Source organism: Hetaerina americana, unplaced genomic scaffold (genome assembly GCF_022747635.1).
Source record: "Hetaerina americana unplaced genomic scaffold, ioHetAmer1.1.p SCAF_5, whole genome shotgun sequence".
NCBI lineage: Eukaryota > Metazoa > Arthropoda > Insecta > Odonata > Calopterygidae > Hetaerina > Hetaerina americana.
Genome location: NW_027287095.1, coordinates 42,948,073 through 42,962,412, shown reverse-complemented (window position 1 = coordinate 42,962,412; position 14,340 = coordinate 42,948,073). Strand labels below are relative to the sequence as shown.

Sequence of the window (14,340 nt, the reverse complement as noted above, 5' to 3'; positions counted from 1 at the left end):
TGAGGTTGGGGGACGCCGATCGCTACCCGGGACTCGCATTTCCGGCGCAACATATTCGCTCCGGGAGTTCAGTCTCGAGTTGCCTCGACCAATCGTCGTTGTCGGAGCGGTGTCGAGAGTAGGTGTCGAAGGGAGATGGGGTCGGCCCGATTTCCGGGGTGGATGGTGAAGGTGGCGATAGTGGGTGAGAACTGAGGGTACTCGCGGGGGGAGGGTCTTTCGGCCCAAGCGTCAAGCATCGACACCCCCGTCGTTCCTCTTCCCCTTTCCACCGCTGGCGAGGAGACGAGAAGACACATCCGTTTCCGCGGGTACACCGATACACAATTCAGAGAGACAACTTCCGGAACGAGAGTATTCACTTCACGACACGCAAACCTCGCCCGCGAGATTTACGAAACTTAAACTAGCACACGCGACTAAACACGTTTCACACGTCTACGGAATCCTACTTGCCCGCCGCTGTGTTTGCTTCACCGTTGAAAAGCTCACCTTCCCCCTTTCACCAGACAAAATCAAGCTACGGAAAATTGGCAGTGGCCACTAATTATCACGTAGAGAGAAAAGATAAGACTCTCGTGGTCTAATCTTGGATGTGAGTAAGAGAATCCCACTGTTCCATTTACCTTCCAGAGGATTAAATACGAGCTGGACGACAGTCTTTAGGCGGATTCGGCATTGCTCGGAAGCTGCAGGGCTTGAGGATTGAAACAGTCGGGGGAATTATTTTTCTTCGGCCCGGGACGCTTTTGTGTGACTGAGTCGGCGGAGGAAGGCTAAGGGACTGAGGGGAGAGGAAGGGAGTGGATGTATATGGTGACTGGACTCCGACGATTCGTTGCGAGGTGGGCGAAGCGGAGATGGGGCGACAGTGAAAAAATGAGCATCGAACGGACCCCGCTGCCTATCTCCTCCTGCTTATCCTCCTTCAGAACCCAGTTGCACCTTCCCCTTTCTTCGCTAATGGTCACCTCCTCACAGCACCCGAAAAAAATCTACCGACCCTCTCTCATTCTGCGAGTGATCCGAGTGCCACGGTGGGGTAGATTAAAACCTCTCCTCTCGTTAATCAGCCCCCTTCCTTCCCTTATTTCTTACTCGCGTCTCTCCTTTTTCTTCCTTATAGGGTTGCTCGTCCACCACCACCACTCAGATTCTCCCCTCCGGCTGGAAGATGGCAGAGGCTCTCCGGAGGAGAAGATAAGAATTCTCCTACTTGGAGGTACCGGAGTCAGGCGATGTCCCCCTGGAAAAATTAATCAAACGGGACGATATGAAATACTATACCCCGTTCTTTCTTTTTTCTCTCCCTCTATAAAAATACCATCTCCTCATTTCCGCATTCGAGCGACTAATACGAGGATCTGTGAGGGGTTTGAGGAAGGGTTTTTTTTGGGAAGAGGTCATTATTATTAAAGGGATTTCTTTTCTCAAGAATAGAGACGTTCATTCAGCAGGGCTTAATGAGCCAAAATCTTACCTGCAGGTAACCGGAGGCCTTCGAAATTTCATTGGTTGGATTTAAAAGGAAAACACCGTTGGCGGGCATCTTACGGTGAGAAATATGATTTTTTTCTCGTTAAATACAGATATCCCGTTGATACCTCTTGAGTTGAAAGGAATGAGAAAAATTGGACACGGTTAATGGAAAGGATCAAAATTTTCGAATAGCTAGGGATCATCCGTCAATTATAATTTTCGGAAAAAAATCCGTATTGCTTCAAACATGAGGTTAATTAAAGATATTTTGACTTAATTAAAGCTTCTGTCTGCATACATTTCATGGCCAATCAAAATCTTTTACCCATGTCGCAGAACTTAACAACGATCGAAGTATCATTAAATTTACTCTCAGTTGAACTTTAATTTTCTTGTCAAATTCCCTCACAGAATATCATCATGGAATTATATATTATATGGCGTTATGGCGCTACATTCACTAGGTTTTAAATATAAATGATTCTTTATTATTTTCTAAGAAATATACCAAAGTTATTTTAAGTTATTATCTTATAATCATAATACGAATGTACAATACTGAGTACGAGGATTATTCGGAAAGTAAAATTCAAATCGCTTCGGCTAATCGAACGTCGAGCGAAAATTGAAACTCACACACGCACAAACTGTCGGCATACCTTTCGCGTTAAATACGCCATTCGCATTAGTATTGTTGCAGTGCACTGTTAACAGTGTGAGTGCAAAATGTTTAAAGCAATTGATCGGCCCGCCGATTGTGAAATAAGTTCAGTGATTAGCAGTGGCTTGTATAATAAGACAAAGCCAAGTTCCGAAAATTAACTACTTTATGGTTAACTAAGAACTCAACTCAGTTTACTTAACATTATTTGCACCTATTTTGGCTGATATTAACAAATTTAGTCGCATGTTTAAGTTTTCACAAAACATACTGCTCTAAGTTCAAGTGTATGCAATATTGCTCAGATTTTAGAACAATGCCAAATGCAGCCGACCAGCACATCGTGTTAGCTCATAGCTAATAAATCAATCGATTTTGAAGATAGCTATGAGTGATGGCGTCATGTCCTAATGCAATTTTTGATCAAGTGAACAAAGTTCGAGGGGAAAAGTGGAGACAATAAATGAAGAAATAGGATCCATCTAAATTGCTAACTTTGAACCGGAAGACGAAGGTGAGCAAAAGGTGAACGTAAAATTTGATAAAAAAGTGTAACACACTTAATATATTTGAAAAATGACTATTGATATTACTGAATATAAACGAATGGCAGTATTACTATAACACCAGTACCTAAACACCCAGCCATTAATATACAATCATTTGAACTTCCTGGATAAACATTAATAGTTTTCTGCAGAGTCACAGGACTTCATAAAATGTCTTAGTCATTTAATTAACAAGTTTAATTTTTCATTTGTATAAACATTTTTACAAAAATAACAGCTCATAAAAATAAAAAATGGCACAGGGAAAACATTTTCCACAAATAAAACGGTCAGTCACAGTGCATAGACATAGGTGTGAATGGGCCTTAAACTTAACTTGTGAATCAAGTCCTGGTGACTTTACCTAATTCTAGAAGTAAAAAACATCAAATATTGTACTAAATGTTATGAAGGAGATTTAGTGCTACTAGCTGCCATTTAAGACGAATTATGCCGTAGTCGAAGACTTAGTATGGCAAGATTTAATTACCTCAAAGTTCCGCAATTTACAATTAGCAAGTTATTTAATGCCAGAAAATCTCACAAATACATGGAATTAGATGAGCATTTTCGCAAGTACAATTATTCGTAAAAATCAATCCACGGGTATTACTTACGGGCAGATGTCACGAATAATTAGTTTTATTATTCTTTCATTTAAATTTTAATCATATAGACTGTTTGGACGATCGTATAGCGTTTTATCAATTATACGCACCAGGGTGTAAAATAGCAACTTAATTAAAATAGAAAATAAATATTAATAATACCCTCTACGTAAGTTTATTATTTGCGTTTTTTATTATGTATTCTATTTTCATTTCGGGATTCATTAAACGATTGTTGTGTACTATGGATGTTAGTCTATCCGAAGGTCACTATCCGAGCCTAATTTCCTTCCACTTTTTTTCGCATCTACATAATGACGTACGTACTATGAGGTAACTGAAAACACAAAAATCACTAACAAAGGGGAAAAAATAATCATCGAAAATTTTATATTTTGCAAGAAGCTAGTACATCACATATTCATCGGTGAGGTCATGACTTGTTGAGAATGAAAAAAATCGTGAATCTGCCCGTTCGCATCATTTTTCTTAGGTCATTATTTTTGACCTTTCGAAGTTTTTAGAGCTTAGACTATTTCCTCGATGTCGCCCAGATTATATATTTTTTTAGGCAAAACTTTGTGCTTCTTCCGTATCAATTTTGTGCAAATCGGAAAAACTTTCTCTCTATGATGTCCATTTCTTGAATAATGCATGCTGAAGAGATCCTATAGTCCCAAAAGTTGTCCGATACGTGATCTAACCTGATGGAAATAAGATGTATATTTTAGTTTTTTTTCTATTCCATATTTACCAAAGAGAATGTCATAATGTTAACAGACTCGATATTCCCCAATACGTCGGTATAATTACGTGTTAATAGATACATGAAGTGTGCTATTATTGGTGTATGTGTTATTTAATAATTCATATATAGCTGAAATAGTGTGATCACTTGTAAAAATATGTATGTAAAAACTATTCTACGTTGTATATTCAAAAGCGTAATTTATGTATTCAAAGATTACAATAACGAAAAATTCGACTCTGCACTTGACATTTTAAAGTAGAGATGGGTACAGTGGCATTTACACAATGAAATATTTCCGTAAAACTTTATGACCGTTATCTTTCATATATTTAAAGGTTCCAAGAAAATAGTAGAGCTGTTAGATACTCGGGTACTGCAACTGTAGATATGAGTACCAAACCTTGTAATTTAAATTCTTAATTTTCTTCCCGTTTATATACATTCCCTCCGTGCCATTCTCTAGGTATGCTTTCACTTGGCTAGGTATGCTCACACTTTCTCTCTTCCCCCAAGCTGAGACATCTACTGTCGGGGATATACGATGTGGACTCTTGCATGTACCTGGTGTACATCTCACATTATTTTTTTTCGAATTAGAGGAAAAAAATAATAACGCGAGCCGAAGGGAACGGCCTTCAACAATTTCCCCCTCACTCCATTCTTTCGCCACCCTCTCTCCTCTCATTTCTTCTGCGCCAAAATTTTATCCGCTGTTCCCTTCCTCAATCTCGCACTTCACGCTTCGGAATCGCATATTAACGCTTAACAGCCAGCCTTCGCAGCCCCTATCCATCGCGCAGATTTCAGCCGTTCGTCGTAAGTAGCGCAAGACTGCTACTGTGTTCCACCACCGAGAAGACTTCTTTCAAGGCTCCCAACCCCTCTCCGATTCACCTACAAGTCGCCGAATTCGCTGAAAACGTGACGATGAAAGCGATTGGGAAAAAACTTAGACCGCTCCTCGCATCAAGGGACGGATAGAAAAATAGTCTTCCGGGAAATGGACATCCCTCCCGGGTCTTTAATTTTATTTACCCGTCGACTTCTTTTTCATCACGTACGTTATACCCACTTTCTGACTCACGGAATGAGCGCACTCATGTATGGCTTGGGTTTGTGCCTTTACGTGTATTTGTTAATTTAGGAATTGTGCCTGTAAACGAGTGTGTGTATGTGGGACATGTGCCGTTTCCGCACCAAAAAGTTTTAAATCGATACAATGAAAGATGAAACGAGAGCATCAGTTTCATATTAGTCGAAATCTTCACGTTCAAAAAATGCCTCACGTTTTTGCGAAAAATAAATCGTGTTTAATAATTAATTAAAAATTTAGATAAAATCCACAGGAAAAGGAGTTATTAAAGTCGCTACATAGAGAAAACAAGAATTGCAAAAATGTTAAATTAATTACGATGATCTCTTTCACAGGGATCAAAAAAACATACAAACGCAAATTTAAAAATATACAGTAATTTGTAAAACTGGATATATAGTAAGACACGGTACTACTGTCTATCGTCCGTTTACACTAGACGTAAGATATTACAGAAATACGACCTACATAATTATAAATTTACGTATTTATATTTCGGCAGTCACGATCTGTGATCTATTGAAATGCTATAATATTGAATATTGATATGGAAAACATTATTAGGCTACAGTGTGCGGCATTCATTCTGTATGACGACTTGTGTAGTAAATATGCAAATTTTCCAAACACTGCCCATCCCGACTCCCGGTTCCCCACTCGCACCTGAGCAGTCTGAGACATGTACAGGTTGCGGACTAGCCTCCTTTCCCTCCGATCTATTCCTATTTTCTGCAATATACCCATTAGTTTTTCCTAATTCACTCTATCAAATGCTTTTTCGAAATCTACGAAACAGGCAAATACCTCCTGGTTGTATTCTATATTACTCTTGATTAATAATCTCATTACTGCAATGGCATCACGCGTACCTCTTCCCTTCCTAAACCCAAACTGATCATCCCCTAAGTAATCATTTGCCCTACTCTCTATTTTGTTGTTAATGATCCAGAGAACAGCTTTAGCTGCGTGGGATATCAAACATACTGTCCTGTAGTCCTCATATGATGTAGCGTTTACCTTTTTCAGATTAGGAACTAAAATTAATCTCACAACGTCTTCCGGCCAGATTCCTTCCTCATTGACACTACGAATCAGCCCATATAGCCTCTTCATCCAATATTTTCCTAAACATTTCAGTAGTTCCGCAGGAATGTTATCCCCCCCACAGCCTTATTTGATTCCATCTCCCTCAATGCCATTTCTCTCTCATCCCTGAGTATTTCTGGATATAAGCTATCTTCCTCTTCGTCATGTTCCTTTTCTCTGTCTAACGTTGTTGGTCTACGTTCTTTACTACACAGTCCTTCTATATATTCCTTCCATCTCTCTTGGATCTTTCCTATGTCAACTATTATCTTACCTGCACTATCTCTAACTGCTTGCATAGCTATTCCTTCCTTACTTCCCGATAAAGATTTAACTTTGCTTTACAGCCAAACAATTTCACCCTTCCTCTGTAAACTTTCCATATCCTCACACTGCGTCTTCCACCATGCTTCTTTTGCTTTATTTGTTGCCCACCTCAATTAATTGTTTGATTCTTTATACTCCATTTTGCCCATCTCTGTTTTTACATTCCTCCATTTTCTTCCCATTTCTTCCTTTCTATCCTTCTCTTCTCATGTAATCTCATCCGTGATCCATGGTTTGCTTGTCCTTTTCGCGTTAACGGTTCCAACGGCTTTTGATGACCCTTTCTCGATACTTTCCCAATTTTCTTCGATAGTACTTAGCTCTTTACCATCCTCCATAATTTCCCCTACCGCCTGTTGGCACTCCTTCCTTTTCAATCCATTTAGTGCCACTACATTCTATTTTCTAATTTGCCGCCCCTGCCTTGCCTTTTTGAAACGGACGCTACATTTCATAACAACTAAATTGATATATATATTTTTCATATATATATATATATGTATATATACATATATTATATATATATAATATATAATATATACATATATTATATGTATGTTTATATATATATATATATATATATATATATATATATATATATATATATATATATATATATATATATATATATATATATATATATATATATATATATATATGTGTGTGTGTGTGTGTGTGTGTGTATATATAAATATATATATATATATAATATGGAGGGAAAACTGCATGGTAAAAAACGTAAACAACAGGCCAGAAAGAAGACACATGGAAAGGGAATTTAGAGTAGATAAAGATAGTTTAGGTCTAGGCTTACTCGACGGTTAGACAGAAGAACATTAAGGGAATTGTAATAAAATAAGGCCGTGGGGTAAACAACATTCCTGTGGAACTACTTAAAGGTTTAGGAAATCGGCAGGGAAGAGTTTTTATGGGCTAAATCGTGTAATTTAAGAGTGAGGAATTTGGCCGGAAGGCTTTTTGAGATCAGTGTTAATTATTATTCCGAAAAAGGTAAAGCCTATATTATGTGAGGACTACCGAACAATTAATCTCATTTTGAACGCAGTTAAAGTGGTCTTAGGACTATCAACAAGAGGATAGAGAGCAGAGATATTGATTACTAATGGGGAAATCAGTTAGTCTTCAGGAAGCGGAGAGTTGTCCTTGCAGTAACGAGATCACTATTTGAGATTTTATGGTAATTAACAGAGGATACAATCAGCATGTATTAGCCTACTTCATAGATTTCGAAAAGTCATTTTTGGAATGAATTGAGAAAAACTTGGAATACATTGCAGAAAATAGGAAAATATGGATGGATAGAAAACTAATCCGCAACCTGCACATGTCCCAGACTGCTCAGGTGCGAGTGCGGGATGGATAGTCCGGATGGGCAGTGTTGGGAAGAGTAAGGCAGGGTGGTCCATTAATATATGTACCCTGACGAGTATATATTCTCTTCAACATACATGTGGAGGAAATGATTGAAGGAGCATGGGAAGAACTGGAGGGAGGAATGAAAGTCGGCGGGGAATCCATAAAATCATTGAGGGTTGCTGATGATCAAGCTTTAATTGGTCCGTCAGCAAAAGGGTTGAAAGCATTGCTGAGTGAACTGGAAATTCAGTACAATAGATATTAGATAAGTACAAATGTAAATCTTCAAAGGTTATGCCGTTTTTCAGGGAGAGAAAGTATAAATCATACGTTAAAATATGAGGGCAAATACTAGAGTAGTCGGAACGACTTAAGTAACTCGGCAGTGTTTTTAACCCAAATACTCAAAAGAGCAGAATCACCTTTACTAACATAACTTCAGCAGTAAAAAGAGCCAAATATCAACAGTACATCGACTGAAATTTCTTTTGAGAGCCAATTCATTTAAAATTTAGCTATATAGGTAGATACATTGTTTTTAAATTAATTATAGTACTCCTTGGCTGGTATTTGTTAAAAACGCCCTCATTGTAATTGAGGTACGTTCGCTGTCTTCCGACTCTCCCATTCACACACGTCTGGTTTACTTGTTTCATCTATCCCCTTTCGTTTATCCTCTATTATGTCCAAACTATCTCAGCATTCTCAATCCTTAACACTACATCTTCTTTTACTCCACAGCAATCCTCAAAATTAACTATGTAAACTTCACTCAAAGTTTTTATTCTTATTTTAACTTTAAGTATGTTGAAAAAAACTTGATATCAGACTTAATAACGATATTGTTTAGCGATCAAATTAAATGGTAAGGTATCCATTGGACTATTTCGTGATAATTACTGACAAGCACTAATTGGAAAACTGGAATATGAACGGAAAATGAATAATAACAGCTAATGTGAAAATGCATGTTTTTTTCTGTTTAAAGTCGTTTATGCTGATTAAAATCGAAATAACTAAACTTTTAAGAGCTAATGATTCATAAATTAAATTCTAAACCACTTCAACATCATCATCTTCACTGTTAATTAACGCAATGATTAATTTCATGCAGGACTTCATTAAAATATTCTGAGAATCTAAACTCCTACGGGTAATGTTGCACCTTTATGTACTGTGGTGACTCTTATTTCATTACTCATGCATCATTATGAATCTACCTTTTCAGTTTTCGCTAATTTAAGAGGGCGCATCGATGTTTTGAGTAAAGTGTGTGTTAAAGCTGATTCGGGCAGACGCGTTTCAGTACCTCTACATTGTTACACCGTATGCACCTTGAAATTACTTTCGATTTTTTTTTTAATGTCTACGCTCGAAGTCTAAGAGGACGAGGGAGACTATCACGGTAAAGCTCTCAACAATAGGAATCAAGAAAGAGAGCATCTCCACTTTTGCTTGGAAGAACATCATCCAGGCGGCGTCTACTCTCCGCCCCTCGTTCTCCACCTTTCGGGGGTGAGACGGAGAAAACTCCCGCTAACACTTCCGGTGGACGATTCTCTCTTCTCTCCAATTCATTCTCGAGTTCACAAAACCCACGAGCGTTCACGAAAACGGGAGGGAATTGGAGTCGAGCGTTTTAACGCCCGCGTCACAGCCACCGTCGTCCGCGCGGCAAACGACGCTGCTTAGTAACAATTGCCTCATTTACGGCCCCTACCCCCAAGGCAGTTAATCGGGCACCACTGCACTTCGGTGTCGAGAGACAAACAGGAGAGACCGTTTCCTCCTCGTAACTGCCTCAGTTAGCCGTTTCGCCGAAGGTTACTCCGCTTCAGGAGCATCCTCCAATGGAGGAGGGGGGTGTTTCTTTCTGAGAAAATTTCTTATTTCCCTTCCTTTCCCTCCCCAAAATGGAAAAAGTGTATTGCTTGAAGTGCCGTTTCAAACGGGGAAATCGAGCCGTTGAAACGTGAAACGTTGGGAAATCCGAGAGGCGTCTTCCTGCAAATATAGTAGGAGTCATATATGTCCTCAAGGACTCATGACGACGAAGGCAGTACCACGTTTTAGCATCACTCCTTGGGGGCTATGCTACCGAAAATATTACTGTCGAACGGCATGACGACGAAATAAAACTAGTTATATGACATTAATAGGCTGAATTATGCATTCTGTCTCCCGAGAAAATGTTTAAACGTAGTGTGATTCTACTGTGATATATTTTTCCGGAATGATTTTCCCATTTTTATTTGATGTCAGGTGGTACTTGAAATGTTTCGATTTTAATTCCTCAATGTGATACCTCGATTGATTCCTCAGTGTGAAAATGCTGTATTCGTCGTAGGTAAAATTCATCGTCAAGTAAGTTCTATGAACACGTTCTAACCATTTTCCCTTCAACATCTCTCCGTCGGTGTATATTTGTGTGCGAATATATCTGAAAATACGTGACTAGGATTTAATGCATATGGCAACTCAAACAATAATGACACACACAACACGGAACTTCGCATTGAAACATTTTAATTTAGATTATATGCCATAAGGGGCTTGACACCAAAATCGTTAGCAGGATCGAGTCTTTTGACTGACATTTGTTCGTTATTTCGCTTATCCTTGATTATATCCCGACTGAGTTTTAAAAAATATTATAACAAGTATGAGATCCTAAAATTTGGTAATAATTCTAATTTTCTTTCTCCTAGAAATATTGATTGGGTGAGGATATATTTTAAAATTTCAAGCTTTCACCAAATATTTGCTTCATCTATGATTTCAGTAATTACATGTATTTTCATATCTACATCTAAATAAATACCCTGCGAGCCATCAAAAAGGTGTGCGGTAGGGGCTGCAGCATCAGGAGGAAAGGGTAAGGGATGAGGTGGTTAGGGTTTTTCATATGGATGGGGAAAGGTAGGGGGAACCTGCAAAAATATAATATAAATATACTAGTAATATAAATATACGAGGGCGGTTCAATAAAGGTTTTGCAATACTATGGCTCATTTGAGAAACAATATTAGGCAATCTTAAGGTAAGTTATGCTTGATTTATTTTGCTAAATAAAATAATAAAATTATTTAGCTAAATAAAATAATAAAATCATTGGTACAATTCCATATGGACTGAAGCATTGATATAAAATCTTATTCAAATCTAATTTTTACTCCTTTATTAGTAAAATGGGAACGCGGATGTCCAGGGGTTGGACTGCTGACCGAAATAACCAAGTGCGATCCCCGGGCATGCCTCTCTGGGCACCCTCAGCTTCACCCTAGCTGTGTGATTTTTTTCACGCCCCAGATCTTCCTGAAAAACTATACCCGGCACAGGAAAAGGAACTGGCCCCCCTACCCTAATGTGTCAATTTCACATTCCGTTGAGCTCTACCATTACCTACGAAACCAACCTTCGGGTTAATTACTGTGATTCCCTGTGTGTAAAGTAATATAGATGGCTCATTGTGGGATGTTCCATGTTTCGACCATCGTTGAGGATAAAAACTTAGCGGAAGGATTGACGAATGTAAATAGTCAGAGGGCGCAAATAACAATCTGGCAAATTAATTAAGAATCAGCCATTCTCCATGTATCTATACTATAAGCGGAACGTTGCGGAGTTGTTGTTTTATTCTGTTTAACATGATAATTGGTTTCGAGTCAAATTCGGTTTACTGCTGGTTGATATATAATGTGAATTCAAAACAAAGAACTTCTGCCGCATCAGATATTTGCATATTATGATAATTTTACATGAACTCAGTTTAAATGGACCAATGAACACATTTATGCCAGATCACCGGTTGGAAATACAGTGAGGACATCATTACTCTTACAGCTCAGTGGTAATCATTTTGGGATAGTAAATTGACGTTACATAACAAAATTAGAGTAATAGTAATCATTAGAAGAAACTAACGGTGAGAGCGTTTGCACCATTTGTGGTTAGCAAGTCATTCAGGCGAAATTGGATGTTCAGTGAATAAGGAAAGTGTGAAGAGTGTCCCGGCGCTGGTATTAGCCCATTCTTGACGATAAGCTCCAATGGGTCACACACTTCCCATCCGACGGACGGCTTACTACACTCGAAGTGCTCTCCAAACAGCACCCCAATACTGGCTTACCACTGAAAAATCCTTACCCGCCGGGATTCTCAATCGAAACTTGGGGGTAGGAAGTCTGTGCATTAGCCAACGCACCAAAACCATCTCCATATTAGAAAAAGAATCTGTAACTTTACTCACTAATACTGTATAAGGTTCATTAACTCGGCAATTCAATTTGTTTTCCTTCAGAAATATCATTCCGAATGTTATATCATCACTTCGACAATTCCAATGTTTACTCCAGGGAACTATTGAAAATAAAGCCTCAACAGACACTTTTTCTACCATCTAATACTCTGGTACTAAGCAGTCAAGAATAATATTGTCTGGCAACAAATTTTCAGGTCGTTATCATCTCCCTAAGCTTGAGCACATCAACGCAATAGCTGTCAAAATAGTATTGGGTTGAGTTCTGAATAAATTTACAGCTGGCCCTAAAATCTGGAGCCCTGGCATAAAAGAAGCATTCGATGGAAATTTCCATTATCAGAGATGAGAAGAAAGAAGACCTATTTAACTCCAATGATTTCTATCTACCTATTTGGAGCATTTTGGCAGTGTATAAATTAATCCAACCGTTCAAAATATAGAAGAGGACGTCGAAGAGTTTTATTCATGGTTGAAAATCGTGTTAGTGAGTGCACTAGCTAAAGAACGGTGAGAAAGTTTGGCACCAACTTTTAAAAGCCCAAAATTTAGTTAAATTTTGCTTCCAGTTCAATCATTCAATTCATCGATTCCCCAATACAAACAAAGAGAATGAAATTGAGGGTTAATGTAACCAAGATTAATTTAATTCCTTTTGATACAGAGTATTTGATGTGATAGCATTGTGATTGTTTGATTGTATTGTGATTTTACACGCAAAATAAATGGATGGTAAAGTATAATTTGATTGAACGTTTGCGAAAGATGGCGGGATACACGAAGAAAAAAACGAGCGTGAAAATCCGGCAGAAAGGCGGCTGGCAGTAACTGAAATCTATAAAAAGAATGTATAATTTTCTAAGGAAGCAAATGAGGAAGTACATAGGAGCATACGTACATTTTCCCAATTATTTAACTAGAATTAAACTGGCTCTGGTCTGTTTAAGCATATATACCGATTAAAAACCCTTTACGGGGTAGTCAAGGAGCAATGATGATAAAAATATGAAGGATTGAAAGATCTTGAAATAATCAGGATTTAAAGATCTCGAAGGAATGAGTGTATACGTCCGGTCGTATACACTGGTTTACGTGCTCGGACGGAGAGAATGGATATGTACCAAAATAGAAAACAGATTGAGAGGAAGGGGTTGGTGAAAATCGTGGGTGAGTTCGTTCAAGGACCCCCTCATGGCACGGTAAATTACGTCTAAGGGATGGAAGAACATTATGAAACTATGCATTAATGGAATTGAGGCGAAGGAAGTATGGAGAAAAAGGACGTGAGGAAAAAATATTTCTTCTATGGAAGAAAAAATAAAAAAATAGTAAAAAAGACTAACTTTTGAAAAAATATTAAAACCAGGTTATTTTAAGACTACGAAAGGGAAAGGATGAAGATTACAAGTGTGTAGTTAGTGATAATACTATTTATAGCTGTTTTTGACGACGAAAATAGTTATGAAAAAATTCAAATTTTTCAATAATCCAAATTATCCGAGTATTATCAGTGATCAGGGACATTATTTCTTCTCAGACAAGATTTAATATGTGCAGTTCTCTCCACGTCGTCCGTTCCTATTTTAGTTTCTCTAACTAGTAGTGGTTCCGTCTCACCCTTGGTTGCCTCGTTAATTTATTTCATATTCTTCCTCTATTTCCTTCAAGATTTCCTTCGACTATTCCTTTATAAGGACAGCTCTTCCTTAAATTATTTCCGATTCAATTCACTTTTTGTTCGTAAATCTGTATTCGCTTTAGAGCAGAATTAATTTGATAGCAGCACTATTATATTTTAAGGGAATAATTCTATCATTTTCATGTTTCATATATATTAATAGCTAGCGTGCTACTCTGTTTAATGCACTTTTTCCCATAGTCTTTTTTACCTTTGCTGAAACGCCATAAAATATCAATGCTTGTTTACCTCTTAAACCTCCTTTCAATTTTTTTAGCTCTTTCTTAGTTGTAATACGTGGTTCTCTAACTACCTCATCACATTCCTCCACCCTCTCCAATCCATTCACTTCCATTCGCGGTTTTTTGCGCATAATAGTCGTCTATATAACTTTTTTATACCCCTGTCAAGTCTCCTTTTGCTGCAGTCATTTCCGTTTTTTTACTAGGCATTCCTCTCTTGCTCTATCTGGTG

General features: G+C 38.0%; 1 long non-coding RNA gene across 1 annotated transcript in view; it reads right to left on the bottom strand.

The window, feature by feature from the left end:
* Positions 1 to 377: 377 nt before the first annotated feature.
* LOC139694229 (uncharacterized) overlaps positions 378 to 14,340 on the bottom strand; it is a 338,103-nt gene continuing 324,140 nt past the window's right edge. Inside the window, exon 3 of the long non-coding RNA XR_011702106.1 lies at positions 378 to 1,246. This is a non-coding gene — a long non-coding RNA (uncharacterized lncRNA). The remainder of the gene's footprint in view (positions 1,247 to 14,340) is intronic.